The sequence below is a fragment of the Symphalangus syndactylus genome, chromosome 13 (genome assembly GCF_028878055.3).
Source record: "Symphalangus syndactylus isolate Jambi chromosome 13, NHGRI_mSymSyn1-v2.1_pri, whole genome shotgun sequence".
Classification (NCBI taxonomy): domain Eukaryota; kingdom Metazoa; phylum Chordata; class Mammalia; order Primates; family Hylobatidae; genus Symphalangus; species Symphalangus syndactylus.
The window spans coordinates 24,606,003-24,613,472 of NC_072435.2; positions in this window are offsets into that span (position 1 = coordinate 24,606,003).

Below are 7,470 nucleotides of genomic sequence, written 5' to 3' on the forward strand. Positions count from 1 at the left end.
AAAAAAAAAAAAAAAAAAAAAATTCTTGCTTTGGTCTTTGTCATGTTTGCGGGAGGTCAGTGCATATGTCCTGACCGCTGCTCAGCCATCCAGATTCCTATCTAACCTATTCACTCCTCTCACACTGCACGTGGATTTTCTGCTATTTGTGACCCACCTGGATGGTCTCTCGGGTATTTCCTAGAACTCAGCTTTTTCTCATCACCTCGTTTTGTCTTTGGAAATTTCTCCTTTAAGGGCGGCTTTCTTCTCCTGCCCTTGGGCCAGCACAGCAAGTTCATTGCTGACTTTTTTTTTTTTTTTTGAGACGAGTCTCCCTCAGCCGCCCAGGCTGGAGTGCAGCAGCTCGATCTCGGCTCACCACAACCTTCGCCTCCCAGGTTCAAGTGATTCTCCTGCCTCAGCCTCCCGAATAGCTGAAATTATAGGCATGCGCCACCACGCCGGCTAATTTTGTATTTTTAGTAGAGACGGGGTTTCTCCATGTTGGTCAGGCTGGACTCGAACTCTCAAACTCAGGTGATCTGCCCGCCTCGGCCTCCCAAAGTGCTGGGAATACAGGCGTGAGCCACCGCACCCGGCCAACATTTATATTTTTGAATATAAAAAATGTTATTAGTGCAATTGAATTTAATCAACATTCAACAAAGAGTATAGACAAAGATGATTTTTAAGTGCATTTAAAAGACGACTGCAGGCAGTGGCTCAAGCCTGTAATCTCAGCAATTTGGAAGGCTGAGGTGGGAGGATCTCTTGAGCCCATGAGTTCAAGGCTGCAGTGAGGCCTGATCCTGCCACTGTACTCCAGCCCAGGCGACAGAGCAAGACCCCATCCCTGGAAAAAAAAAGAAAAAAGAAAAGAAAAGAAAAAAGATCCAGCTGGGCACGGTGGCTCACGCCTGTAATCTCAGCACTTTGGGAGGCCGAGGTGGGCAGATCACCTGAAGTCGGGAGTTCAAGACCAGCCTGGCCAACATGGAGAAACTCCGTCTCTACTAAAAATACAAAATTACCCGGGGTGGTGGTACATGCTACTTGGGAGGTTGAGGCAGGAGAATCGCTTGAACCCGGGAGGCGGGGGTTGTGGTGAGCCGAGATCGCGCCATTGCACTCCAGCCTGGGCAACAAGAGCAAAACTCTGTCTCAAAAAAAAAAAAAAAACAAAAAAGATCCAATGTGATATTTTACTTTTTTGTTGTATAATTTGTTTAAAAATATAGAGATGGGCTGGGCATAGTGGCTCATTCCTGTAATCCCTACACTTTGGGAGGTTGACGCGGGTGGATCAGTTGAGGTCAGGAGTTCAAGACCAGCCTGGCCAACATAAGAAAACTCCGTCTCTACTAAAAAATACAAAAATTAGCCGGATGTGGTGGTGAGTGCCTGTAATCCCAGCTACTCAGGAGGCTGAGGCAGAGAGAAATGTTTGAACCTGGGAGGCAGAGGTTGCAGTGAGCCGAGATCACACCATTCACTTTAGCCTGTGTGACAGAGCAAGACTGTCTCAAAAAAAAAAGAGAAAGAAGGAAAGAAAGAAAGAAAGAGAAAGAAAGAAAAAAAGAAAGAAGAAAAAATACATATATATATATATATAGAGAGAGAGAGAGATGCTGGTCTTGCTTTGTTGCCTAGACTGGTCTCAAACTCCTGGGCTCAAGCGATCCTCTCACCTTGGCCTCCCAAAGTGCTGGGATTACAGGCATAATCCACCACACCTGGCCCAGTTTGACATTTTTTTTTGACAATTGGTAACATTGGTGGTGAGACCAGTTTAAGACTTGACCTTCCCCCCAACAACCAGGCTTGACGAGAAAAATCAAATTGAAAAAAATTTAAAATTCAAGATGCGCTTCTTAGATTTTCATTCTGACCTGACAAGTATAGTTGATCTGGTCTTTTATTATTGTGGTAACTCAACACGCAAATTTAACGTAAAGCCTCAAATTGTAATAATTGTATTAACTATTAGTGAACTTTAAGTGTCAATTTATCTTTACTCGTAAATGAGCTCTTTGAAAAAAAAAAATGACAGCCGGGGGCGGTGGCTCCCACCTGTAATCCCAGCACTTTGGGAGGCTGAGGTGGGTGGATCACCTGAGGTCAGGGATTCCAAACCATCCTGGCCAACATGGCAAAACCCCATCTCTACTAAAATACAAAATTAGCCAGGTGTGGTGGCGCATGCCTGTAATCGCAGCTACTTGGGAGGCTGAGGCAGGAGAATGTCTTGAACCTGGGAGGCGGAGGTTGTGGTGAGCCGAGATCATGCCACTGCACTCCAGCCTGGCCAACAAGACCGAGACTCCGTCTCAAAAATAAATAAATAAATAAATAAAATAACAGAAGGAATCAGAAATCCCAAATATTTAGGACATGAGATTCCATAGCCCGTGCTCCTTGGGAGGAGGGGACAGATAGAGGAAACTTTGCCTCATCAGAAGTTCTTCCTGCTGAGCTGAAAGGTCATCGTTTGCAAACCAACAGACCTCCTTGTCATGATAATCGCCCTGAAGCCTCACCCTGAAACCCAGCCCTTGCCATAATCTGCCCCAGCTGCCCATAACAATGAGATTAGCTTTCTTTTTGTAAACAGCCTAACAGTTTGAGAAATCCTTTTATGTACAATATTCATTTCTGTAATCCCATTTTTCTCTCAGTCACTGTTTATCTACAGCCTTTGGGTGGGTGCATGATAAACCTCCTTATGACATTAAGGGGAATTTACCATTTTATCCACCTTTTCTGCCATGGGATGAGTTCAGGAAGGATTCTTGCCAGACTAGAATAAACCCTTCCCCGGTTAATGGCTATTTTGTTTGCCTGTGTTCTTAACACTCCAAGATTTAATACACGTTGTTTAATATGTGGAACACCTAAAAGGTGCTGGCATCCATCCTCGATTCGGGGGTGTGGGGGGGATCGGGGGTGTGGGGGGGGCATTGTATAAGAAAGATTAGACCAGGTGTGGCGGCCCAAGCCCGTAATCCCAGCATTTTGGGAGGTGAAGGGTGGCAGATTGCCTGAGCTCAGGAATTTGGGGCCAGCCTGGGCAACATACTGAAACCCTGTCTCTACAAACAAATGCTATATATACATACTAGCCAGGCGTGGTGGAATTTTTTTTTTAATTAGGGATAGGGTCTTGGCCATGTTGTCCAGGCTGTTCTCAAACTCCTGGTCTCAAGTATCCCTCCCATCTCAGCCTCCTGAGTATGTGGGATTGAAGGGGAGAGACTCTGAGCCGAGAACGCGCCATTGCACTCCAGCCTGGGAGACAGAAGAGAAACTCTGTCTCACAAAAAAAAAAAAAAAAAAAAAAAAAGAGCCTCTGGGCTCTGCTATTTATTCATTTTTTAATTTCTTATTTATTTTTATTATACTTTAAGTTCTGCGTTACATGTGCAGAACGTGCAGTTTCGTTACATAGGTATACACGTGCCCCTGGTGGTTTGCTGCACCCATCAACCTGTCACCTACATTAGGTATTTCTCCTAATATTTTCCCTCCCCTAGCCCCCCCACCCTATTTATTCATTTTTGTTTCGTAAAGAGCCAGTTTTACTCTGTAGCCCAGGCTGGAGTGCAGTGGCAGGATCATGGTTCACTGTAACCTTGAACTTCTGGGCTCAAGCAACCTCCTGCCTCAGCCTCCCTAGTAGCTGGGACTACAAGCACGTGCCACCACACTTGGCTAAGTTTTTGCAATTGTAGTAGATAGGTGTTTTTGCCATGTTACCCAGGCTGGTCTCAAACTCCTGGGCTCAAGTGATCCTCGTGCCTGGGCCTCCCAAAGCGTGGGAATTGCAGGAGTGAGCCAGAGCCTGGTCGTGTGGCCACTTTCTTGCTATATTAATTGCAGAGTTGAGAAATTGTGACAGAGACCATGTGACCCACAAAACCTAAACCATTTACTATCTAGCTCTTTGCAGAAAATGTTTGCTGACCTCAGTATCGAGGCAAGGAGTGGGCAAAGGCCAGGTGCAGTGGCTCACGCCTGTAATCCCAGCACTTTAGGAGGCCGAGGTGGGCAGATCACTTGAGGTCAGGAGTTCAAGACCAGTGTGGCCAACATGGCGAAACCCCATCTCTACAAAAAATACAAAATTTAGCCAGGCGTGGTGGCGGGCACCTGTAATCCCAGCTATTTGGGAGGCTGAGGCAGGAGAATCGCTTGAACCCGGGAGGCGAGAATTGCGGGGTTGCGGTGAGCTGAGATCGTGCCATTGCACTCCAGCCTGTCTCAAAAAAAAAAAAAAAAAAGCAGCAAAAATAGAATTTAGCCAAAGAACAGAGAGACAGGTTCATGGATGGAAAATTACGAAGGAGGCATCCAGGACAGAGGATTTCCGCTTAAACTGGCCTAACGGGATTCTTGCTAAAGGTGGACCAAGGCCTCCTACATCAAAGATGGTGGATGAGGCACTTCATCAGATATCAGGGGCAATTAGATGGGAAGAGTCAGGAGATAACTCAGCAGGAATCTCTGCTAAGAGTGGGCTGGGCAGGTCAAAGATAAGATAGCAGCCGAGGTCCAGGCCTAGTTAGGAGGGTTCAGGAGAGCCTGCATAAAGTTTGGTCAAGGCGGGGAGTCTGTCAAGGTATAAGCTCAAAATCTGTTTCTTTTCTTTTTTTTTGTTTTTGTTTTTGTTGAGATGGAGTTTCTCTCTGTTGCCCAGGCTGGAGTGCAATGGCGCGATCTTGGCTCTCTGCAACCTCTGCCTCCCAGGTTCAAGCGATTCTCCTGTCTCAGCCTCTGGAGTAGCTGGGACTACAGGCATGAGCCACCATGCCCAGCTAGTTTTTGTATTTTTAGTAGACAGGGGGTTTCTCTGTGTTGGTCAGGCTGGTCTTGAACTCCTGACCTCAGGTGATCTGCCCACCTCAGCCTCCCAAAGTGCTGGGATTACAGGAGTGAGCCACTGTGCTCGGCCATCTTTTTTTTTTTTTTTTTTTGTGGCAGAGTCTCACTCTCTGTCGCTCAGGCTGGAGTCCACTGGTGCTATCTGGGTTCACTGCAACCTCCGCCTCCCAGGTTCAGGAGATTCTCCTGGCTCAGCCTCCCAAGCAGCTGGGATTACAGGCACCCAGCACCATGTCCAGCTACCTTTTGTATTTTTAGTAGAGATGGGGTTTTGCCATGTTAGCCAGGCTGCTCTTGAACTCCTGACCACCCATGATCCACCCACCTTGGCCTCCCAAAGTGCTAGGATTACAGGCATGAGCCTCCACGCACAGCCAAAATCTGTTTCTTCATTTTGAGTCTGGCTCTGTTGTCCGGGCTAGAGTACAGTGACGCTGTCACAGCTCTCTGCAGCCTCAATCTCCTGGGCTCAAGTGATTTTCCCACCTCAGCCTCCTGAGCAACTGGGACCTCAGGTGCACTCCACCATGCCTGACTAATTTTTTTATTTTTTGTAGAGAAAGGGTCTTGCTGCGTAGCCCAGCCAAGTTTTGAACTCCTGAGCTCAAGCGATCCTCCCGCCTCAGCCTCCCAAAGTGCTGGGATTATAAACTTGAGCCACTGCACCTGGCCTGCTTTTTATATTTCTATTGAATAACTCCTCACTGGAACTATCAATTATCTCTAAAGTGGCTGAACCCTGCAGTGGTCAAGGACACAATCTTCCAGGGGCCTTGTTCTAGAGCCTGCCTTGCCAGGCACTCAGAGCCATACGATGTATATTTGGGTTCCATGCTCAAGAGTTGTGGCTGATACAGTGCTTGTTAAAAAATGTGGACAGGGCTGGGCACGGTGGCTCACACCTGTAATCCCAGCACATTTGGAGGCCAAAGCGGGCAGATCATTTGAGGACAGGAGTTTGAGACCAGCCTGGCCAATATGGTGAAACCCCGTTTCTACTAAAAATACAAAAAAAATTACCTGGACATAGTGGCAGGAGCCTGTAATCCCAGCTACTCAGGAGGCTGAGGCAGGAGAATTGCTTGAATCCAGGAGGCAGAGGTTGCAGTGAGCCAAGACTGGGCCACTGCACTCCAGCCTGGGCGACTGAGTGAGACTCTGTCTTAAAAAAAAATAAATATGCTGGGTGCAGTGGTTCATGTGGTTCATGCCTGTAATCCCAGCACTTTGGGAGGCCAAGAGGGGAGGATCACTTGAGGTCAGGAGTTGGAGACCAGCCTGGACAACATGGTAGAACCCTATCTCTAGTAGAAATACAAAAATTAGCCAGTCATGGTGGTGTGTGCCTGTAATCCCAGCTACTCGGGAGGCTGAGGCAGGAGAATTGCTTGAACCCGGGAGGTGGAGTTTCCAGTGAGCCGAAATTGTGCCACTACACTCTAGCCTGGGCGACAGAGCGACACTCTGTCTCAAAAAAAAATAAATAAAAATAAAATAAAATAAAATTAGGCTGGTCCTAGGGGCTCACGACTGTAATCCCAGCACTTTGGGAGGTTAGGATAAATAAATACATATTTTTATATTACATATAATAAATATATATAAATATATATATATATATATTTTTTTTTTTTTTTTGAGACGGAGTCTCGCTCTGTCACCCAGGCTGGAATGCAGTGGCACGATCTCGGCTCACTGCAAGCTCCACCTCCCGGGTTCACGCCATTCTCCTGCCTCAGCCTCTCCGAGTAGCTGGGACTACAGGCGCCCGCCACCACGCCTGGCTAATTTTTTTGTATTTTTAGTAGAGACGGGGTTTCACCGTGGTCTCGATCTCCTGACCTCGTGATCCGCCCGCCTCGGCCTCCCAAAGTGCTGGGATTACAAGCGTGAGCCACCGCGCCCGGCAATATATATATTTTTAAAACAGTCTCACTCTGTCATCTAGGCTGGAATGCAGTGGCACTATCACGGCTGACAGCAGCTTTGACCTCCCAGGCTCAAGAGATTCTCCCACCTCCAGCCTCCTGAATAGCTGGGACTACACACACTCACCATCATGCCCAGATAATTTTAGTATTTTTTTGTAGAGACGGGGTTTCGCCATATTGCCCAGGCTGGTCTCAAACTCTTGGGCTCAAGTGACCTGCCCAGCTCAGCCTCTCAAAGTGCTGGGATTACAGGCGTGAGCCACTGCACCCGGCCCACATCAGGACTATATTGAATAGTGCAGGTACAGAACAGGTGCATCCTTGCATATAAAGTTCTGTTGGATGGGCCGGGCATGGTGGCTCATGCCTGTAATCTCAGCACTTTGGGAGGCCAAGGCAGGTGGATCACTAGGTCAGTAGTTTGACACCAGCCTGGCCAAGATGGTGAAACCCTGTCTCTACTAAAAATTTAAAAATTAGCCGGGCACAGTGGCAGGCGCCTGTAATCCCAGCTACTTGGGAGGCTGAGGCAGGAGAATCGCTTGAACCCAGGAGGTGGAGGTTGCAGTGAGCCGAGATAGGGCCACTGCACTCCAGCCTGGGCGACAGAGCAAGACTGTCTCAAAAAAAAAAAAAAGAATTATTTAGGCTGGGCGTGGTGGCTCACGCCTGTAATCCT